The sequence below is a fragment of the Antedon mediterranea genome, chromosome 4 (assembly GCF_964355755.1).
Source record: "Antedon mediterranea chromosome 4, ecAntMedi1.1, whole genome shotgun sequence".
Taxonomy (NCBI): Eukaryota; Metazoa; Echinodermata; class Crinoidea; order Comatulida; family Antedonidae; genus Antedon; species Antedon mediterranea.
Genome location: NC_092673.1, coordinates 14,903,706 through 14,928,509, shown reverse-complemented (window position 1 = coordinate 14,928,509; position 24,804 = coordinate 14,903,706). Strand labels below are relative to the sequence as shown.

The 24,804-nt window shown below is 32.9% G+C and overlaps 1 long non-coding RNA gene and 5 other non-coding genes across 6 annotated transcripts; 1 reads left to right on the top strand and 5 right to left on the bottom strand.

Moving 5' to 3' along the window:
- The first annotated feature begins 386 nt into the window (after positions 1-386).
- On the top strand, positions 387-1,662 carry LOC140048025 (uncharacterized). Its single transcript, XR_011845033.1, has 2 exons — positions 387-911; positions 1,323-1,662. It is a non-coding gene; the product is annotated as an uncharacterized lncRNA (long non-coding RNA).
- An 11,814-nt stretch (positions 1,663-13,476) lies between these two features.
- Positions 13,477-13,549, bottom strand: Trnaa-ugc (transfer RNA alanine (anticodon UGC)). The gene has a single exon. It is a non-coding gene; the product is annotated as a tRNA-Ala (tRNA).
- A 145-nt stretch (positions 13,550-13,694) lies between these two features.
- Positions 13,695-13,767, bottom strand: Trnaa-ugc (transfer RNA alanine (anticodon UGC)). Its single transcript has one exon. It is a non-coding gene; the product is annotated as a tRNA-Ala (tRNA).
- Positions 13,768-14,810: 1,043 nt separating this feature from the next.
- Positions 14,811-14,883, bottom strand: Trnaa-cgc (transfer RNA alanine (anticodon CGC)). The gene has a single exon. It is a non-coding gene; the product is annotated as a tRNA-Ala (tRNA).
- Positions 14,884-16,733: 1,850 nt separating this feature from the next.
- Positions 16,734-16,806, bottom strand: Trnaa-agc (transfer RNA alanine (anticodon AGC)). The gene has a single exon. It is a non-coding gene; the product is annotated as a tRNA-Ala (tRNA).
- Positions 16,807-16,950: 144 nt separating this feature from the next.
- Trnaa-ugc (transfer RNA alanine (anticodon UGC)) lies at positions 16,951-17,023 on the bottom strand. The gene has a single exon. It is a non-coding gene; the product is annotated as a tRNA-Ala (tRNA).
- Between the last annotated feature and the right edge of the window lie 7,781 nt (positions 17,024-24,804).

The window sequence follows — 24,804 nt, the reverse complement described above, 5'->3', positions numbered from 1 at the left end:
ATAATCACGATTAAAACTTTTTCTGGAAGGTATTGGATTGTAGATACGAAATTATGTAAAAATTTTGCCAATCGGATGTTGTGACGTCATCATATGGTCAGTTAAATAAAAAAGGTCGTATTTTCATCTTTTGCGTCATAATTCATTACGTTTAAAAGAGCGCGCATCAATATTTCCCGCATTCAAATTTCTTCTACACACTAATATGTTGTTGCTGAGATAATTTCCTTTCGGAATTGCTACCTTCGCGTTTCATTTTAAAACCGTCAATATGTTAAAAATTGCAATAAATAGCGGGTCCCGTAATTTCACCTATTCTACACTGTATGTCACTGTATGTGATATGGATACAGATTATACTGTGTATACTATATGTGTACCGCCAAACCAAAACCAGGCGTTTGTCGGCAGCAAGGGATTTCTGTAAAATGCTTCTGAATGTGTAAAACCTATATCTTGACCATTTTTAGTTTTTTAAATAATCTTACAGAAAATTTACCGTAGATTCCAAAAATCTATGTATTTTAAAGAAATTATAAGTATAAATCAATGAAAATAACATTTTAATGAGACCCCCCTTTTTCGTCTTTGGTGAAAAAATCAAGTTCTATTCTGTAATTTGTGTCTATTTCTAACCAACTTTTACCTCTTTGATTATGAGAAGACCCCTTAATGTGTGGTATTTTTAGAAAGCTCGTGAAAAAATCTTTCCAAAGATAAAGGTTGTAGGTCATGTAAAATAATAGTATAGCCAATCAAACACATTCTTTAATAACCTTTTGGGTATAAGCAAACCAGTCTTGTTGCTACGGAATCCTGAAACAGGCAATTTGATTGGCTAACAGAGTGGCTCAAGTCATTGAAGCGTTAAATTTGCCTTTAACAGCTATTCAAAGTACACTGAGGAAGCGGTAAGGTTTTAACAAAACATTCTTACTGTAAAAAACATTCAATATTAATTTATACTTGCTATTTATGCATCCTAGATAATAATAAAACAACATAGAATAGTTTAATGATTTATATAATATGAAAAGTAGAAATATTGGCTTCGCTAGCGAATCATAAACAACAAGAGGTTAGAAAGTACGAAATGACTTTCTAGCGCGACACACTCAGTTTGGTGAACACTGAAACACTTTTGATCAAAATATTAGGCCTAGCCTAGGCATAAGATAAGAGATGAACTGTATGCCAGCTTAGTACTTCAAGTTAGCCTAGTAAAACCACCTAGCATACCTTGGTCTAGGCCTAGCCCAAAAAAAAAAAGATTTTTAAATGTGTTTAAAAAAGTTTAATTTAATTTTTCATTCTGTTTTCAGATCTTGATTGGTAATACTGTAATGTATACCAATAGTTTTGACAGTGGTGGTGATGCTGTTGCTACTTTCTCTTCTCAAACAACTCCAATAATGGTGATACGGTGCTTAATATAACTTTACAAAAATGACTTTGATTCTGATGATACATGACACATGTATTCTATTATGCAACGTAAACCCTGAATAAAACCGTGAAATAATTGTATCGAAAAATATGTATGTATTTAAAAGACCCGGCACAAAAGATGATAATACTGTTGTAACACGCAGCCTGAAATGACCAAAATGTTATAATTTAAAGTGTACCAATTGTAAATAAATTTAAACACATCAAACACAATCAACTGTCTGTGTATCATTAATTTTGGTTCATTTCTATGTGTTTGTATTTTTATTGTCACTTTATTAATAGTACTTATTTATAGTTATTACAAGCCTCACACATAACATAAGTTTAGTAAAAAAAGTTTACTAACGTATGTTGTTATTTGAAGTCTCATTTGACAATGTTAATGTTACTGGATTCTTTGAAAATTTCAATGATTATAGAAAAATGTATTAGTTACATTTGTGCTAAATTTCAAAGTCATAGGTATACTAGAAGTTAGCGTTGTCAAGGTGAACATGAGTCGCTGTCTGCCAGCACATTTAAACTTCCTGTTTGAACTATTGTTGATCTTTGAATGCATTTTTCACTGCTAAATAAAAATGAATTCTTACTTGTATTTCTTTACTTATTGTATCATAACTCTAAAAATACTTGACCAAATTGAATAATTTTTTCAGTATTTGAAGCAAATTATGTGCTCTGTACAAATATCTTTAAAACTCAAAATGTCACATTTACGACAAATGCCTGGTTTTGATTTGGCTGTACACATATATGAATTTAAATAATAAAATTCAGCAATAACAACATATCATATTCTTCAGTTCAGGTCATAATGCCAACGTGAACACTTCCTTTTGTCCTCAACCTATCCCCTTAATGTTAATGTTGCACCACTGCGCGGCGGATAACCAAACTCGTCAAAGTGACGAGTTACATGTCTAGTTTTTCTTCTTTCTTTCTGTATGATTTTTGTGTAACGCTTTTCTCTGAAACTTGCAAACATAACATTTTGTTAACTATGTTAACATTTTGACATTTATGTAACGTCGTCAAGCGAAGCTTTTCATGATGTTTACAATTGCGCAACGTGACGTACGCGCGATTTAACGATTTTCTCGTATTTAACATATGTCGAAAACCAAATAACATTTTAAAGTGAAACTTTGCAAAAGTTTAATTTATATCATGCGCTAACTTTCTGTTGAAAAAAAATTGCGTGTTTTACACAAAGTTACGCGCGCACGCGCATTTAAAATTTCAAAATGCACGAAATTAATTTATAATCAACTTTCTACGTGTTTCATGTCGTTTTAAGCATGTCAAAAATTCCCACGCGTGCGCACATTTTTACGTGTGCGGTGCGCACGTAGCATTGAAAACGTATTTTTTTCGCGTGATTTATGTTTTTCCAGCCTTTTCATGTAATTTTACCAAATTTTTAACAATTTCGACTTAAAGATACGTCATACGAGCACGTCGAATTGGACAATTTGCGCGCGTTTTTTATGAAAAGGTTAAAAAATTCGTTTAAAATATGCCTTTTTTTAAACAGTCGTAATTTCTAAACTAGAAGGTCAACTTTTTGTGGATGGCATATTCTGGAAGTAGATGAGTTGTAGATATCGGATCAGGTATTAATATGGCTAACCGGACATTGTGACGTTATCGTATGGCCACGCGAATATAAAATTTAGGATTTTTGTATCTTTCGTCATAGCTCATCACATTGAATAGAGCGCATCTCCACTTATCCGTTTTCCATTTTCACCCCGATTTTGATATTGTCTAGTTCAATCAACTATCTTTCGCATGAGTTAAAAATATTTTAATTTTTATGACGTCATCATGCCTAAAAATTGAAATCACGTGTGGCATCAATTTCATCTTTACAGTAAATTTTAATCTGTTATAGCTCGTAAGAATAAAATGTGATAATCACGATTAAAACTTTTTCTGGAAGCTATTGGATTGTAGATACGAAATTATGTTAAAATGTTGCCAATCGGATGTTGTGACGTCATCATATGGCCAGTTAAATAAAAAAGGTCGTATTTTCATCTTTTGCGTCATAATTCATTACATTTAAAAGAGCGCACATCAATATTTCACGTATTCAAATTTCTTCTACACGCTAATACGTTGTTGCTGAGATAATTTCCTTTCGGAATTGCTACCTTCGCGTTTCATTTTAAAACCGTCAACATGTTAAAAATTGCAATAAATAGCGGGTCCCGTAATTTCACCTATTCTACACTGTATGTGATATGGATACAGATTATACTGTGTATACTATATATGAATTTAAATAATAAAATTCAGCAATAACAACATATCATATTCTTCAGTTCAGGTCATAATGCCAACGTGAACACTTCCTTTTGTCCTCAACCTATCCCCTTAATGTTAATGTTGCACCACTTGCGCTGCGGATAACCAAACTCGTCAAAGTGACGAGTTACATGTCTAGTCTTTTTCTTAATCTTCTTTCTTTCTGTATGATTTTTGTGTAACGCTTTTCTCTAAAACTTGCAAACATAACATTTTGTTAACTATGTTAACATTTTGACATTTATGTAACGTCGTCAAGCGAAGCTTTTCATGATGTTTACAATTGCGCAACGTGACGTACGCGCGATTTAACGATTTTCTCGTATTTAACAAATGTCGAAAACCAAATAACATTTAAAAGTGAAACTTTGCAAAAGTTTAATTTATATCATGCGCTAACTTTCTGTTGAAAAAAAATTGCGTGTTTTATACAAAGTTACGCGCGCACGCGCATTTAAAATTTCAAAATGCGCAAAATTAATTTTTAATCAACTTTCTACGCGTTTCATGTCGTTTTAAGCATGTCAAAAATTCCCACGCGTGCGCACATTTTTACGTGTGCGGTGCGCACGTAGCATTGAAAACGTATTTTTTTCGCGTGATTTATTTTGTTCCAGCCTTTTCTAGTAATGTTACCAAATTTTAAACAATTTCGACTTAAAGATACGTCATACGAGCACGTCGAATTGGACAATTTGCGCGCGTTTCTTATGAAAAGGTTAAAAAAATCGTTTAAAATATGCCTTTTTTTAAACAGTCGTAATTTCTAAAGTAGACGGTCAAATTTTTGTGGATGACATATTCTAGAAGTAAATGAGTTGTAGATATCGGATCAGGTATTAATATGGCTAACCGGACATTGTGACGTCATCGTATGGCCACGCGAATATAAAATTTAGGATTTTTGTATCTTTCGTCATAGCTCATCACATTGAATAGAGCGCATCTCCACTTATCCGTTTTCTATTTTCACCCCGATTTTGATATTGTCTAGGTCAATCAACTATCTTTCGCATGAGTTAAAAATATTTTAATTTTTTTGACGTCATCATGCCTAAAAATTTAAATCACGTGTGGCATCAATTTCATCTTTACAGTAAATTTTAATCTGTTATGGCTCGTAAGAATAAAATGTGATAATTACGATTAAAACTTTTTCTGGAAGCTATTGGATTGTAGATACGAAATTATGTAAAAATGTTGCCAATCGGATGTTGTGACGTCATCATATGGCCAGTTACATAAAAAAGGTCGTATTTTCATCTTTTGCGTCAAAATTCATTACATTTAAAAGAGCGCGCATCAATATTTCACGTATTCAAATTTCTTCTACACGCTAATACGTTGTTGCTGAGATAATTTCCTTTCGGAATTGCTACCTTCGCGTTTCATTTTAAAACCGTCAACATGTTAAAAATTGCAATAAATAGCGGGTCCCGTAATTTCACCTATTCTACACTGTATGTGATATGGATACAGATTATACTGTGTATACTATATATGAATTTAAATAATAAAATTCAGCAATAACAACATATCATATTCTTCAGTTCAGGTCATAATGCCAACGTGAACACTTCCTTTTGTCCTCAACCTATCCCCTTAATGTTAATGTTGCACCACTTGCGCGGCGGATAACCAAACTCGTCAAAGTGACGAGTTACATGTCTAGTTGGTTATCCGCAACGAAGTTGCAGGATAACCTCTTGTGATTGTACGAAATCATCATCATCATCATCATCATCAACTTTTTGGTTATCCGCAACGAAGTTGCAGGATAACCTCTTGTGATTGTACGAAATCATCATCATCATCATCATCATCAACTTTTTATTCTTCTTCTTTCTTTCTGTATGATTTTTGTGTAACGCTTTTCTCTAAAACTCGCAAACATAACATTTTGTTAACTATGTCAACATTTTGACATTTATGTAACGTCGTCAAGCGAAGCTTTTCATGATGTTTACAATTGCGCAACGTGACGTACGCGCGATTTAACGATTTTATCGTATTTAACATATGTCGAAAACCAAATAACATTTTAAAGTGAAACTTTGCAAAAGTTTAATTTATATCATGCGCTAAATTTCTGTTGAAAAAAAATTGCGTGTTTTACACAAAGTTACGCGCGCACGCACATTTAAAATTTCAAAATGCGCAAAATTAATTTATAATTAACTTTCTACGCGTTTCATGTCGTTTTAAGCATGTCAAAAATTCCCACGCGTGCGCACATTTCTACGTGTGCGGTGCGCACGTAGCATTGAAAACGTATTTTTTTCGCGTGATTTATGTTTTTCCAGCCTTTTCTAGTAATTTTACCAAATTTTAAACAATTTCGACTTAAAGATACGTCATACGAGCACGTCGAATTGGACAATTTGCGCGCGTTTTTTATGAAAAGGTTAAAAAATTCGTTTAAAATATGCCTTTTTTTAAACAGTCGTAATTTCTAAACTAGACGGTCAAATTTTTGTGGATGACATATTCTGGAAGTAGATGAGTTTTAGATATCGGATCAGGTATTAATATGGCTAACCGGACATTGTGACGTCATCGTATGGCCACGCGAATATAAAATTTAGTATTTTTGTATCTTTCGTCATAGCTCATCACATTGAATAGAGCGCATCTCCACTTATCCGTTTTCCATTTTCACCCCGATTTTGATATTGTCTAGGTCAATCAACTATCTTTCGCATGAGTTAAAAATCTTTTAATTTTTTTGACGTCATCATGCCTAAAAATTTAAATCACGTGTGGCATCAATTTCATCTTTACAGTAAATTTTAATCTGTTATAGCTCGTAAGAATAAAATGTGATAATCACGATTAAAACTTTTTCTGGAAGCTATTGGATTGTAGATATGAAATTATGTAAAAATGTTGCCAATCGGATGTTGTGACGTCATCATATGGCCAGTTAAATAAAAAAGGTCGTATTTTCATCTTTTTCGTCATAATTCATTACATTTAAAAGAGCGCGCATCAATATTTAACGTATTCAAATTTCTTCTACACGCTAATACGTTGTTGCTGAGATAATTTGCTTTCGGAATTGCTAACTTCGCGTTTCATTTTAAAACCATCAACATGTTAAAAATTGCAATAAATAGCGGGTCCCGTAATTTCACCTATTCTACACTGTATGTGATATGGATACAGATTATACTGTGTATACTATATATGAATTTAAATAATAAAATTCAGCAATAACAACAGATCATATTCTTCAGTTCAGGTCATAATGCCAACGTGAACACTTCCTTTTGTCCTCAACCTATCCCCTTAATGTTAATGTTGCACCACTTGCGCGGCGGATAACCAAACTCGTCAAAGTGACGAGTTACATGTCTAGTTATTCTTCTTCTTTCTTTCTGTATGATTTTTGTGTAACGCTTTTCTCTAAAACTCGCAAACATAACATTTCGGTAACTATGTTAACATTTTGACATTTATGTAACGTCGTCAAGCGAAGCTTTTCATGATGTTTACAATTGCGCAACGTGACGTACGCGCGATTTAACGATTTTCTCGTATCTAACATATGTCGAAAACCAAATAACATTTTAAAGTGAAACTTTGCAAAAGTTTAATTTATATCATGCGCTAACTTTCTGTTGAAAAAAAATTGCGTGTTTTACACAAAGTTACGCGCGCACGCGTATTTAAAATTTCAAAATGCGCAAAATTAATTTATAATCAACTTTCTACGCGTTTTATGTCGTTTTAAGCATGTCAAAAATTCCCACGCGTGCGCACATTTTTACGTGTGCGGTGCGCACGTAGCATTGAAAACGTATTTTTTTCGCGTGATTTATGTTTTTCCAGCCTTTTCTAGTAATTTTACCAAATTTTAAACAATTTCGACTTAAAGATACGTCATACGAGCACGTCGAATTGGACAATTTGCGCGCGTTTTTTATGAAAAGGTCAAAAAATTCGTTTAAAATATGCCTTTTTTTAAACAGTCGTAATTTCTAAACTAGACGGTCAACTTTTTGTGAATGACATATTCTGGAAGTAGATGAGTTGTAGATATCGGATCAGGTATTAATATGGCTAACCGGACATTGTGACGTCATCGTATGGCCACGCGAATATAAAATTTAGGATTTTTGTATCTTTCGTCATAACTCATCACATTGAATAGAGCGCATCTCCACCTATTCGTTTTCCATTTTCACCCTGATTTTGATATTGTCTAGGTCAATCAACTATCTTTCGCATGAGTTAAAAATATTTTAATTTTTTTGACGTCATCATGCCTAAAAATTTAAATCACGTGTGGCATCAATTTCATCTTTACAGTAAATTTTAATCTGTTATAGCTCGTAAGAATAAAATGTGATAATCACGATTAAAACTTTTTCTGGAAGCTATTGGATTGTAGATACGAAATTATGTAAAAATGTTGCCAATCGGATGTTGTGACGTCATCATATGGCCAGTTAAATGAAAAAGGTCGTATTTTCATCTTTTGCGTCATAATTCATTACATTTAAAAGAGCGCGCATCAATATTTCACGTATTCAAATTTCTTCTACACGCTAATACGTTGTTGCTGAGATAATTTCCTTTCGGAATTGCTACCTTCGCGTTTTATTTTAAAACCGTCAACATGTTAAAAATTGCAATAAATAGCAGGTCCCGTAATTTCACCTATTCTACACTGTATGTCACTGTATGTGATATGGATACAGAATATACTGTGTATACTATATATGAATTTAAATAATAAAATTCAGCAATAACAACATATCATATTCTTCAGTTCAGATCATAATGCCAACGTGAACACTTCCTTTTGTCCTCAACCTATCCCCTTAATGTTAATGTTGCACCACTTGCGCGGCGGATAACCAAACTCGTCAAAGTGACGAGTTACATGTCTAGTTGGTTATCCGCAACGAAGTTGCAGGATAACCTCTTGTGATTGTACGAAATCATCATTGGTTATCCGCAACGAAGTTGCAGGATAACCTCTTGTGATTGTACGAAATCATCATCATCATCTTTTTCTTAATCTTCTTTCTTTCTGTATGATTTTTGTGTAACGCTTTTCTCTAAAACTTGCAAACATAACATTTTGTTAACTATGTTAACATTTTGACATTTATGTAACGTCGTCAAGCGAAGCTTTTCATGATGTTTACAATCGCGCAATGTGACGTACGCGCGATTTAACGATTTTCTCGTATTTAACATATGTCGAAAACCAAATAACATTTAAAAGTGAAACTTTGCAAAAGTTTAATTTATATCATGCGCTAACCTTCTGTTGAAAAAAATTGCGTGTTTTACACAAAGTTACGCGCGCACGCGCATTTAAAATTTCAAAATGCGCAAAATTAATTTCTAATCAACTTTCTACGCGTTTCATGTCGGTTTAAGCATGTCAAAAATTCCCACGCATGCGCACAATTTTACGTGTGCGGAGCGCACGTAGCATTGAAAACGTATTTTTTTCGCGTGATTTATGATTTTCCAGCCTTTTCTAGTAATTTTACCAAATTTTAAACAATTTTGACTTAAAGATACGTCATACGAGCACGTCGAATTGGACAATTTGCGCGCGTTTTTTATGAAAACGTTAAAAAATTCGTTTAAAATATGCCTTTTTTAAAACAGTCGTAATTTCTAAACTAAACGGTCAACTTTTTGTGGATGTCATTTTCTGGAAGTAGATGAGTTGTAGATATTGGATCAGGTATTAATATGGCTAACCGGACATTGTGATGTCATCGTATGGCCACGCAAATATAAAATTTAGGATTTTGTATCTTTCGTCATAGCTCATCACATTGAATAGAGCGCATCTCCACTTATCCGTTTTCCATTTTCACCCCGATTTTGATATTGTCTAGGTCAATCAACTATCTTTCGCATGAGTTAAAAATATTTTAATTTTTTTTACGTCATCGTGCTTAAAAATTTAAATCACGTGTGGCATTAATTTCATCTTTACAGTAAATTTTAATCTGTTATAGCTCGTAAGAATAAAATGTGATAATCACGATTAAAACTTTTTCTGGAAGCTATTGGACTGTAGATACGAAATTATGTAAAAATGTTGCCAATCGGATGTTGTGACGTAATCATATGGCCAGTTAAATAAAAAAGGTCGTATTTTCATCTTTTGCGTCATAATTCATTACATTTAAAAGAGCGCGCATCAATATTTCACGTATTCAAATTTCTTCTACACGCTAATACGTTGTTGCTGAGATAATTTCCTTTCGGAATTGGTACCTTCGCGTTTCATTTTAAAACCGTCAACATGTTAAAAAATTGCAATAAATAGCGGGTCCCGTAATTTCACCTATTCTACACTGTATGTGATATGGATACAGATTATACTGTGTATACTATATATGAATTTAAATAATAAAATTCAGCAATAACAACATATCATATTCTTCAGTTCAGGTCATAATGCCAACGTGAACACTTCCTTTTGTCCTCAACCTATCCCCTTAATGTTAATGTTGCACCACTTGCGCGGCGGATAACCAAACTCGTCAAAGTGACGAGTTACATGTCTAGTCATCTTTTTCTTAATCTTCTTTCTTTCTGTATGATTTTTGTGTAACGCTTTTCTCTAAAACTTGCAAACATAACATTTTGTTAACTATGTTAACATTTTGACATTTATGTAACGTCGTCAAGCGAAGCTTTTCATGATGTTTACAATCGCGCAACGTGACGTACGCGCGATTTAACGATTTTCTCGTATTTAACATATGTCGAAAACCAAATAACATTTTAAAATGAAACTTTGCAAAAGTTTAATTTATATCATGCGCTAACTTTCTGTTGAAAAAAAATTGCGTGTTTTACACAAAGTTACGCGCGCACGCGCATTTAAAATTTCAAAATGCGCAAAATTAATTTATAATCAACTTTCTACGCGTTTCATGTCGTTTTAAGCATGTCAAAAATTCCCACGTGTGCGCACATTTCTACGTGTGCGGTGCGCACGTAGCATTGAAAACGTATTTTTTTCGCGTGATTTATGTTTTTCAGGCATTTTCTAGTAATTTTACCAAATTTTAAACAATTTCGACTTAAAGATACGTCATACGAGCACGTCGAATTGGACAATTTGCGCGCGTTTTTTATGAAAAGGTTAAAAAATTCGTTTAAAATATGCCTTTTTTTAAACAGTCGTAATTTCTAAACTAGACGGTCAAATTTTTGTGGATGACATATTCTGGAAGTAGATGAGTTGTAGATATCGGATCAGGTATTAATATGGCTAACCGGACATTGTGACGTCATCGTATGGCCACGCGAACATAAAATTTAGGATTTTTGTATCTTTCGTCATAGCTCATCACATTGAATAGAGCGCATCTCCACTTATCCGTTTTTCATTTTCACCCCGATTTTGATATTGTCTATGTCTATCAACTATCTTTCGCATGAGTTAAAAATATTTTAATTTTTATGACGTCATCATGCCTAAAAATTGAAATCACGTGTGGCATTAATTTCATCTTTACAGTAAATTTTAATCTGTTATAGCTCGTAAGAATAAAATGTGATAATCACGATTAAAACTTTTTCTGGAAGCTATTGGATTGTAGATACGAAATTATGTAAAAATGTTGCCAATCGGATGTTGTGACGTCATCATATGGCCAGTTAAATAAAAAAGGTCGTATTTTCATCTTTTGCGTCATAATTCATTACATTTAAAAGAGCGCGCATCAATATTTAACGTATTCAAATTTCTTCTACACGCTAATACGTTGTTGCTGAGATAATTTCCTTTCGGAATTGCTAACTTCGCGTTTCATTTTAAAACCGTCAACATGTTAAAAATTGCAATAAATAGCGGGTCCCGTAATTTCACCTATTCTACACTGTATGTGATATGGATACAGATTATACTGTGTATACTATATATGAATTTAAATAATAAAATTCAGCAATAACAACAGATCATATTCTTCAGTTCAGGTCATAATGCCAACGTGAACACTTCCTTTTGTCCTCAACCTATCCCCTTAATGTTAATGTTGCACCACTTGCGCGGCGGATAACCAAACTCGTCAAAGTGACGAGTTACATGTCTAGTTCTTCTTTCTTTCTGTATGATTTTTGTGTAACGCTTTTCTCTGAAACTTGCAAACATAACATTTTGTTAACTATGTTAACATTTTGACATTTATGTAACGTCGTCAAGCGAAGCTTTTCATGATGTTTACAATTGCGCAACGTGACGTACGCGCGATTTAACGATTTTCTCGTATTTAACATATGTCGAAAACCAAATAACATTTCAACTTGAAACTTTGCAAAAGTTTAATTTATATCATGCGCTAACTTTCTGTTGAAAAAAAATTGCGTGTTTTACACAAAGTTACGCGCGCACGTGCATTTAAAATTTCAAAATGCGCGAAACTAATTTATAATCAACTTTCTACGCGTTTCATGTCGTTTTAAGCATGTAAAAAATTCCCACGCGTGCGCACATTTTTACGTGTGCGGTGCGCACGTAGCATTGAAAACGTATTTTTTTCGCGTGATTTATGTTTTTCCAGCCTTTTCATGTAATTTTACCAAATTTTTAACAATTTCGACTTAAAGATACGTCATACGAGCACGTCGAATTGGACAATTTGCGCGCGTTTTTTATGAAAAGGTTAAAAAATTCGTTTAAAATATGCCTTTTTTTAAACAGTCGTAATTTCTAAACTAAACGGTCAACTTTTTGTGGATGGCATATTCTGGAAGTAGATGAGTTGTAGATATCGGATCAGGTATTAATATGGCTAACCGGACATTGTGACGTCATCGTATGGCCACGCGAATATAAAATTTAGGATTTTTGTATCTTTCGTCATAGCTCATCACATTGAATAGAGCGCATCTCCACTTATCCGTTTTCCATTTTCACCCCGATTTTGATATTGTCTAGGTCAATCAACTATCTTTCGCATGAGTGAAAAATATTTTAATTTTTATGACGTCATCATGCCTAAAAATTGAAATCACGTGTGGCATCAATTTCATCTTTACAGTAAATTTTAATCTGTTATAGCTCGTAAGAATAAAATGTGATAATCACGATTAAAACTTTTTCTGGAAGCTATTGGATTGTAGATACGAAATTATGTTAAAATGTTGCCAATCGGATGTTGTGACGTCATCATATGGCCAGTTAAATAAAAAAGGTCGTATTTTCATCTTTTGCGTCATAATTCATTACATTTAAAAGAGCGCGCATCAATATTTCACGTATTCAAATTTCTTCTACACGCTAATACGTTGTTGCTGAGATAATTTACTTTCAGAATTGCTACCTTCGCGTTTCATTTTAAAACCGTCAACATGTTAAAAATTGCAATAAATAGCGGGTCCCGTAATTTCACCTATTCTACACTGTATGTGATATGGATACAGATTAGACTGTGTATACTATATATGAATTTAAATAATAAAATTCAGCAATAACAACATATCATATTCTTCAGTTCAGGTCATAATGCCAACGTGAACACTTCCTTTTGTCCTCAACCTATCCCCTTAATGTTAATGTTGCACCACTTGCGCGGCGGATAACCAAACTCGTCAAAGTGACGAGTTACATGTCTAGTGTTACTGTTCATATTGTAACCAGTATTATTACAATGAAATATATACATTAGTTAAAAATCTCAGCAAAAAAATGTAACGATACCGGTAATAAACTTTAACCGACATTATTGGAGAACCCGGGCATTGATCCCGGTACCTCTCACATGCAAAGCGAGCGCTCTACCATCTGAGCTAGTTCCCCATATATAGGCCTACAATTGCACGAAACCAGTAGATATTTTATTAATCTTCATATTGTCACCGGTATTGATGCGATAAAATATATACAGTAGTTTAAAATCTCAAAAAATTTGACAGTACCGGTAATAAACTTTAACCAACATTATTGGAGAACCCGGGCATTGATCCCGGTACCTCTCACATGCAAAGCGAGCGCTCTACCATCTGAGCTAGTTCCCCATCTATACAATTACACGAATCCAGTAGCTATTTTGTTACTGTTCATATTGTCACCAGTATTATTACGATGAAATATATACATTAGTTAAAAATCTCATCAAAAAAATGTAACGGTAACGATAATAAACTTTAACCAACATTACTGGAGAACCCGGACATTTATCCCGGTACCTCTCAAATGCGAAGCGAGCGCTCTACCATCTGAGCTAGTTCCCAATATATACAATTGCACGAAACCAGTAGATATTTTATTAATCTTCATATTGTCACCAGTATTGATGCGATAAAATATATACAGTAGTTTAAAATCTCAAAAAATTTGACAGTACCGGAAATAAACTTTAACCAACATTATTGGAGAACCCGGGCATTGATCCCGGTACCTCTCACATGCTAAGCGAGCACTCTACCATCTGAGCTAGTTCCCCATCTATACAATTACACGAATCCAGTAGCTATTTTGTTACTGTTCATATTGTCACCAGTATTGTTGCGATAAAATATATTTAGTAGTTAAAAATCTCATCAAAAAAATGTAACAGTACCGGTAATAAAAATGGTTTTGTTAATCGTTTGCCTAAGTTATACCATTCACTATGTAAAATTGATGGATCTGTTGATATTTTTTTTGATTCCCTTGCTTGTTTCCGTCACAAGGTTTTGTCTAATGTCAGTAATATTTAAATGTTGTCTTGTTATCTGTTGATTTTTGCTTGTATATTATATGTTATATTTTACGACTTTCAGCCCTGTTAATGGTGACGTTTGGTCACTGTAGGGTGATGATGAAATAAAATTTAAAAAAATAAAATAAACTTTAACCAACATTATTGGAGAACCCCAGCATTGATCCCGGTACCTCTCACATGCAAAGCGAGCGCTCTACCATCTGAGCTAGTTCCCCATATATACAATTGCACGAAACCAGTAGATATTTTATTAATCTTCATATTGTCACCGGTATTGATGCGATAAAATATATACAGTAGTTTAAAATCTCAAAAAATTTGACAGTACCGATAATAAACTTTAACCAACATTATTGGAGAACCCGGGCATTGATCCCGGTACCTCTCACATGCGAAGCGAGCGCTCTACCATCTGAGCTAGTTCCCCGTATGTAGATTTACAAGAAACCAGTAACTATTTTATTACTGTTCATATTGTCACCAGTATTATTACGATGAAATATATACATTATTTAAAAATCTCATCAAAAAAATGTAACGGTACCGATAATAAACTTTAACCAACATTATTGGAGAACCCGGGCATTTATCCAGGTACCTCTCAAATGCGAAGCGAGCGCTCTACCATCTGAGCTAGTTCCCCATATATACAATTGCACGAAACCAGTAGATATTTTATTAATCTTCATATTTTCACCAGTATTGATGCGATAAAATATATACAGTAGTTTAAAATCTCAAACAATTTTACAGTACCGGGAATAAACTTTAACCAACATTATTGGAGAACCCCGGCATTGATCTCGGTACCTCTCACATGCTAAGCGAGCGCTCTACCATCTGAGCTAGTTCCACATCTAGACAATTACACGATTCCAGTAGCTATTTTGTTACTGTTCATATTGTCACCAGTATTGTTGCGAAAAAATATATTTAGTAGTTAAAAATCTCATCAAAAAAATGTAACAATACCGGAAATAAACTTTAACCAACATTGTTGGAGAACACGGGCATTGATCCCGGTACCTCTCACATGCTAATCGAGCGCTCTACCATCTGAGCTAGTTCCCCGTATGTAGAGTTACAAGAAACCAGTAACTATTTCATTACTGTTCATATTGTCACCAGTATTATTACGATGAAATATATACATTAGTTAAAAATCTCATCAAAAAAATGTAACAATACCGGTAATAAACTTTAACCAACATTATTGGAGAACCCGGGCATTGATCCCGGTACCTCTCTCATGCAAAGCGAGCGCTCTACCATCTGAGCTAGTTCCCCATCTATACAATTACACGAATCCAGTAGCTATTTTGTTACTGTTCATATTGTCACCAGTATTATTACGATGAAATATATACATTAGTTAAAAATCTCATCAAAAAAATGTAACGGTAACGATAACAAACTTTAACCAACATTATTGGAGAACCCGGGCATTCATTCCGGTACCTCTCAAATGCGAAGCGAGCGCTCTACCATCTGAGCTAGTTCCCAATATATACAATTGCACGAAACCAGTAGATATTTTATTAATCTTCATATTGTCACCAGTATTGATGCGATAAAATATATACAGTAGTTTAAAATCTCACAGTACCGGAAATAAACTTTAACCAACATTATTGGAGAACACGGGCATTGATCCCGGTACCTCTCACATTCTAATCGAGCGCTCTACCCTCTGAGCTATTTCCCCGTATGTAGAATTACAAGAAACCAGTAACTATTTTATTACTGTTCATATTGTCACCAGTATTATTACGATGAAATATATACATTAGTTAAAAATCTCATCAAAAAAAATGTAACGGTACCGATAATACACTTTAACCAACATATTTGAGAACCCGGGCATTGATCCCGGTACCTCTCACATGCGAAGCGAGCGCTCTACCATCTGAGCTAGTTCCCCATAATTTATATACAATTGCACGAAACCAGTAGATATTTTATTAATCTTCATATTGTCACCAGTATTTTTTAGATAAAATATATACAGTAGTTTGAAATCTCAAAAAATGGAACGGTACCGAAAATAAACTTTAACCAACGTTATTGGAGAACCCGGGCATTGATCACGGTACCTCTCATATGCTAAGCGAACGCTCTACCGTCTGAGCTAGTTTCCCGTATGTAGAATTACAAGAAACCAGTAACTATTTTATTACTGTTCATATTTTCACCAGTATTGTTGCGATAAAATATATACACTAGTTTAAAATCTCAAAAAATTTGACAGTACCTGAAATAAACTTTAACCAACATTATTGGAGAACCCGGGCATTGATCCCGGTACCTCTCACATGCTAAGCGAGCGCTCTACCATCTGAGCTAGTTCCCCATCTATACAATTATACGAATCCAGTAGCTATTTTGTTACTGTTCATGTTGTCACCAGTATTGTTGCGATAAAATATATATAGTATAGTTAAAAATCTCAGCAAAAAATGTAACAATACAGGAAATAAACTTTAACCAACATTATTGGAGAACCCGGGCATTGATCCCGGTACCTCTCACGTGCAAAGCGAGCGCTCTACCATCTGAGCTAGTTCCCCTTCTATACAATTGCACGAAACCAGTAGATATTTTATTAATTTTCATATTGTCACCAGTATTGTTGCGATAAAATATATAAAATAGTTTAAAATCTCAAAAAATTTGACAGTACCGGAAATAAACTTTAACCACCATTATTGGAGAACCCGGGCATTGATCCCTGTACCTCTCACATGCGAAGCGAGCGCTCTACCATCTGAGCTAGTTCCCCATATATACAATATTGCACAAAACCAGTAGATATTTTATTAATCTTCATATTGTCACCAGTATTGTTGCGATAAATATATATAATAGTTTGAGAATCAAGAATCACGATATTCTTGTAAATACTTATTTTGAGAAATATTTTACTTAAAATAAGATGTTAATATCATAATATCCTTATCAAAACATGTCTAGCAATTAAAAAACATAGCCTAATAAAACACAACAACCCAATAAAGGCTTGATCTAAATTCACTGTTTCAAAATTGTAACTTCCAAATAAATTGTTATTATTAAACATAGACAATTCTGTTCGGCTGCAAAAATTAAAAATCTACAGTAGATAAATCTTTGTGATAAACAAATAGATAATGTTAAAATAAAGTATTGCCAGGCTTGTACTACTTTTAAAAAAGTCTTGTTCCAAAACATGTATTTTTTGTCGCGTGGACGCGACTCAATAGTTCACTATGTCGGTTGGTCGGTCTGTCGGTCTGTCTGTCGGTCCGGTATCACTATGCCTTTTAGCACGCGACTTATGGCTGTTGGCCTTGTTCTAATGTATAATAGATTTATCTCCCCACAGTTTAACTAATTGTAATATTGTGTGGGGCAGATCAAAAATAAAAAAATACACTACAAATGCTACAAAACAGAGTAGCCAAAATATTTACATAAACAAGGAAATATGACTCCAATACACAAGCCCTGCAAAACTTAAACTGAATAAACCTTGAGTGCCACAATATTATATAACTACACCCAAAATAGATACATACAATAGACTATCAAAGGATATTAAAATTGGATAATAAAACCCAAACCGTGGCGCTAGGTTATGGAATAGTCTTGAAAAACCAATGCAATATGCTACAAATTTAAATTATTATTACAATACATAATCATGTATGAACACAATTTTCAATGTAAAGAAATGTTCAATGTACACAATTATGACAGTAAAAATAAATCAGTGTGAAATATTTTTAAATATAAAATAAATATTAAATAAATATTAAAATATTGCATTCCTACTTTTTACAATGTTGCAATTTACACAAAAGTTTATATGTTCATATAACTCCTTCCCTCGGCATACTCTTCCATGATGTCATCAATGTCTTTCTTTACAGGAACATATTTATTTTCAAATCTATCCTTTTTTACATGGAATACGTTGTAGTCAACTAACCTTTCAGTTGAGTAAATTGAAAAATGATCAATAAATCTAACCAGGTAGGCTTGATGGGTATAATCAAAGTTGACAGATTTCAATAAATCTACTCCAAAATACACGTATTCACTTATTGACCATATTTTTGATATAAAACCAAAAACTTATCTGGATTTCCAACAGTTCCAACAGCAATTACGGCTCTCTTTTTGTAGGTTGTGCAATACAATTTTAGCCAACTTGTTTCGAAAACGTTTTCCAACTTGATTCCAGGTAACAGTCCTGATTCGTTAAACATATTCTGCAAGCTATCAGTGCTTACTTTATCTAGTGTCGTTACAACTCCATATGCAATCTCACTTGAAAACAGTGGGTGCAAGTCAGCAGGTTCATTACACCCAAAATATACAACAGTCGTTTAATTGGTGTCGTTTAGCCAGTGACATTGTCAAATTTTTAAAATTTTGTTTTCTAGCTACTATTTTAAAATAGTTATGCGCAGATTCAAAACTGAAACAAGATGAACGAACCATTGGTCCTAAAGCTTTTATTGCGGAAGGAATATGGATAAGATAATGTTGTTTTGGTGTAATATTTACATCTGGAAATAACACTTTGAAGTTAGATAAATGTTCATTAATTAGTTGTTTCAAATATTGAATGCTTTCAAGACCAGAAACTTTCTTAACCCATATTTTTGTCCATGGCATATTACCAAATATGGATTCCCACTTAACCTGTTCCGTAGGTGTAATATATTGAGCATCTATTATGAATCTGTATAATTGTCTAGACGTCATATTTAAGACCTTATTGTTTGTAATAGGTATATCATTTACATTAATGTCATGTGTTGATTTTAAAATACATTTCCATTCTTTTGGAATGGCTTTCAATATACATGAATATTCACTGATCCAATTTTGTGTACATCTTAACCTTCTTTTTATCTCTATCGCAGGCTTAAACACATATTATTTATTACATCATATATTTTTAAAAACCCTGATCTAATCCAGTTACAGTTATATAACGGCTTCTTTTTAATACATATAAACTCATTACCCCATAATGATTGATTAATAATGTCATCATAGCTTATTGGTTCCTTATTTAATCTATTATTACAAGCATTAGCTACTGCTATAGACTTAATAACTGAGAGGTAAAATGGTGGTACGGATATATTACACGGAACTTTTGATAAATTTGAGGTTAATGATTTTGGGCCTATTTTTTCTATATAAAATGTAGGTAAATATTTCCATTTGGCATCATCGTTTTCATACAGTCTCCTGTACCATTTAACTTGGAAAAGATATTACCTGAGATCTGAATTCTACCATTTTTAGACCACCTTGACTGTAATTGGCACACATGGTTTTTCTTTTTATTTTCTCTTTCTTAGTTTCCCAAATGAATTTAAAAATTAATTTATCCATCTCTTTTATTACTTTTTCTGGTACTAGCAAAATGCTGGAATTGTATATAATTTTTGAGAGCGCTAATGTTTTTACAATAGTAATTCTTCCAAAAAAAGTGAGGTGTCTTTTCTTCCATGTTTTTAGGGTTTATATTTTCATTATTGAATACGACCAAGACGTATTCAGTTTGTACATAATATCTAAGACATAACAAAGATCTTATATACTTATAAGATCTTTGGACATAATATAAAATTACTAGAGGGCGCTATTAGTTTCAAACGAACTGAACAATAGAATATCCCAAAATCCGATTAGAGTTACTTTAATTAGTGTTTCGAAAATTTCTTTTCGTTTGTACGGTAATATTTAGTATATTTACTTTAAGCATAGTTTACTTTAACCATTTGAACTGTTTGCAGGCTTCTTGACACATTTTAAAGAATAAATAAGCGATTTTAAAGGCCGGACCAGTTTTGGCCTAGCCGGACCTGTTTTAGCGGCTGTTCAACGCCAAAATCGATCCGACCGGACCAGTTTTGGCGACCAAAATCGATCCGGTTTGGCGTGACAGGCCCTGTAACGCCAAATGAAGTGACATTGCCAAATGAGGTGCGCGTGGTCTGTATCGCACAAGGCTAGGTCACTTAATTTGGCAGCACGTTCTTACGAGTTAATAAAATTATTAAAATGTTGATATTATTTATTTCCAAATAAACACATAATGCAAATTGTAACACCAGAATATTTCTAACCTAATAATCTTTACTCAGGATTTAAAATCAAACTATTTAAAGTTATAAATTTACGTAAAACTCCAGTTTAATGTTACAAAAAACGAATGCACTTCTGAGGAAAAATATGGAAAACTCGACATGCATGATGGGAAGACTAAAACTACCTTTTAGCAGCTGGAAAAAAGACTATTCGTCCTATAGTGCCAAGGGCAGCGTTGCCAGCGATAAAATTTAAATTATGCCGTATCCTGTCTCAAATAATGCCAGATTGGGAAAAATAATGCCAGATCTCCAAAATGTGGCCCTAAACAGCGCCACCAACGGTTGTATGTCTTATAAACGTTTGTAAAACCCCAAATTTCAAATGAAACCAACACCAACCCACGTCCCCCACCACCCCCTATTTTTTCGAAATTATTTGAACGCATTATATGATCGAACTTATTCCTTTCTTCAAAAGAATAATGTCCTCTTCTTTCAGCATCAGTTTGGATTTAGAAAAGGCTACTCCACCTCAATGGCACTTATTGAGCTGACTAACTATATTTTAGATTCTTTTGAAGAAAATAAATTATCCATGGGAATTTTGATTGATTTATCGAAAGCTTTTGACACCATTGACCACAACATCTTGTTATCTAAGCTTTCTCACTATGGCGTTAGAGGGATTTCACTTGATTTATTCAAGAGCTATCTTCTTGACCGCACTCAGTGCAAAAAATTCAATAATAATACATCGGATTTCCGATCCATCTCGTGTGGCGTTCCACAAGGGTCATTGCTTGGCCCTCTATTATTCATAATATATATTAATGATTTTTATAATTCCTCCATTCTCTCGTCTTTCTTATATGCTGATGACACCACTATTTTATATTCGCATAGTGACATTAATACACTATTTGATGTTGTTAACAACGAACTTAAGTCTGTTTTAAAATATTTTTCAGCTAATAAACTTTCGGTAAACTTTAAAAAATGCAGTGCTATTATTTTTCACAGTCCTAACAAATCCTTCATTCTTGGAAATAACTTAATTTTGTTAAATAATATTAATATTCCGCTCACTGATACCGTCCAGTTTCTTGGAGTTTTTCTTGACTCTAAATTAACATGGAAATGTCATATTGATTCGGTTGCTTCGAAGGTTTAAAAAAATATAGGAATTATCTATAGGCTTTCTCACTATATCCCTTTAACAATTTTGCGTTTATTATATTGCTCTCTTATTTTGCCCTACCTAAATTATTGCAATATTGTTTGGGCTAATAATTACAAGACATCTATTGATAGACTTATTATTTTACAAAAAAAAGGCCATTAGGCTTATTACCCATTCGAATCGTCTTTCTCATACTTCCCCTATTTTTTCCGTACATAATTTTCTTAAATTAGCTGATATCAATCTTTTTCAACAAATGTCATTTATTTATGACTCTTTGACAGCTGATTCTCCTTCATCTCATCTTTTCAAATTTAATCACGAAGTTCATAATTATAATACTCGTATTGCACAAGACCTACATTTGCCAAAACCAAGACTCACTGCCTTTAAACATTCAATCAGATATACTGGTCCCATGAATTGGAATAAAATTCCTTTTCAAATTAAACATTCGGCTACTAAATTTTTATTTAATAAAACATTCAAATCTTTCCTCATTTCTAAATATTAATGTTTTCCCCTGGTGATGTGTGTTCGGGTGTGTCTGTGCATGTTCTGTTTGTTGATGTCTGTTTGTGTTGTGATTCGTGTCCTGTAAGTTTGTTCTGTACCTGTGTGTTTGTTGTTCTGTCTAACTTATTTATTACTTCATTGTGTGGGCTTCCACATCACAGGCTTGCCTTTCGTGGATTGCCATCTTTTTTTCCACATGTTGCTGTTCTTTTTATATAAGGTATTATTTGATGCTATCAATATATTAAAAAAAATTAAATTATTTATTTATTTATATATAATTTACACAGTGCTATGCAACACAATTGATTTGTATATATGTATGTGTGTGTATGTATATAGCTCTGCTTACTTTTCTGGCTGTTTACTTTATCGTTTTGATTTAGTTTTTCGCTTTTTTTGTATCTCCATTGAGATCCAGCCACTGATACCCACAGCATTGTCATTTTTTCTGTAATTTGCCTTTGGATTTATATATATTTGTATATATATATTTATATGTTCTTTGCCTGATTTGTTTATATATAAATATTGTATATTTATATATATATATGTAACTGAAAATAGTCTATATAGGCTATATATTTATATTATATTTCCTCATCTTTATCGTTTCAAATTAATTAATTAACATTTCAGTATATCGCCGGGCTGTTTAGAATTAATGTCTATTGTCTTATGAGTTTGTGTGTATGTATGTATGTATATATGTATATGTGTGTATGTGTATGTATATATATATATATATATACATATATGTGTGTGTGTACATATATACATATATATATAAATAGATAAAATAATTAAATTAATGTTAATGTTCTTTGCCTGATTTGTTTATATATATAAATATGTATATTTATATATGTGTGTAACTAAAAATAGTCTATATAGGCTATATATTTATATTATATTTCCTCATCTTTATCGTTTCAAATTAATTAATTAAAATTTCAGTATATCACCGGGCGGTTTAGAACTAATGTTCTTTGCCTGTCGTGTTTATATATTATATTAATGAAATGTATTATTTGTAACTCGTACTTACTTTTTTTTAATACCTTATTCATTTGTTTTATTATTGATTGAAAGAAAGAAAATAAATGTTTACGTTGAATTGAATTGAATTGAATTTCAAATATGAAAGGATCTTAACCCACCATAATTAGAAAATGGCAATTATAATTTAAAATAGGAAATGAAAATATATATTTATTAATTGTGTCTCCAGGACCTCAGCCCCACCATGGTTGATAAGAAAATTTGGGGAAAATGCTGATGGCCGGAAATGGCACTTAATTTCAAATATGAAATAAAAATATATTTATTAGTACCTTCAGGATCTTAGCCCATTATAGTTTTGAAAATGGCAATTAAAATTTAAAATAGGAAATAAAAATATATATTAAGTGTCTCCAGGACCTCAGCCCCACCATGGTTGGGGCTGTGGTAAAAAAAAAAATGGAAAAATAGAGCTGCTCGATGGGCGGAAATGGCACTTAATTTGAAATAAAAATTACCTCGCACACTATGGTCACTACTGGGGCTGAGAGGTGAAGAACATTTGGGAAAATAGGGTTGCTACGACGATGCAAATGGAACATAATTTGAAATAGGCCTAATATGGAAAACAAATTCTCTAGAAGAATTTCTTTTTAAAATTAGAGCTTCCAAGTTATCGGAAATTGCCATTTTAAGGGTTGTGGTAGGGGTGCGGCCACTTATAATTATGAACTGAAAAAACAAAACCCCTTTCATAATGTTTTCGTTCAGCTGTCTCTACATTTCATTTCATTTCTTTATTCGAATTCATAAAAAAACACAACATAAAACAAAATACAAAGAATGAATTCAGGGTAACACAAAAAAGTAACCAAAGGTCAAACTTATTTCCATTGTGGCCCTTAAGGATAAAAACACCATAAGAATAAACATTTACAATAAACAATAACACATGTAGTAACAATATAAATATAAATTATAATCTTTCAAGCATAACCTCTTTGAGATGTTTCCTGATATTTCTTTTGAATTGATTGATGGTTTCTGAACACTGTATCAATTTTGGCAGGTGATTCCATGACGTTATTGCCGTGTTAACAAAGGTTGTTTGGGAGTGGTTACCTATATATGGTCTATAAATTGATTGAGTTGCAAATCTAGTATTGTACTGGTGAATTACATTTGCTCTACTAATACCATCATTCATAAACGTAGGGCTTAATCCATTAATAATACGATACATGTGACAAAGTTTTATCTGTTTAACTCTTAAGTCTACTGGGAGCCAATTCAGTTTGTTTAATTCATTAGCCCCAATGTGATCTCTTGGTTCAAGACCAAGAATACATCTGACCGTCTTATTTTGTGCAGTTTGCAATTTAACTTTTAATGTTTTTTTTAATCCAGAGTACCACACGCTACAAGCATAATCATAAAGGCATAACACCAAACTATTTGCTAGTAACTTAAGATCTCTGAAAGTTAAGTACTTTCTATTTCTATATAAAAATTTTACCCTTGAGTTTACTTTCTTTATAACTGATTTACCTATATAATC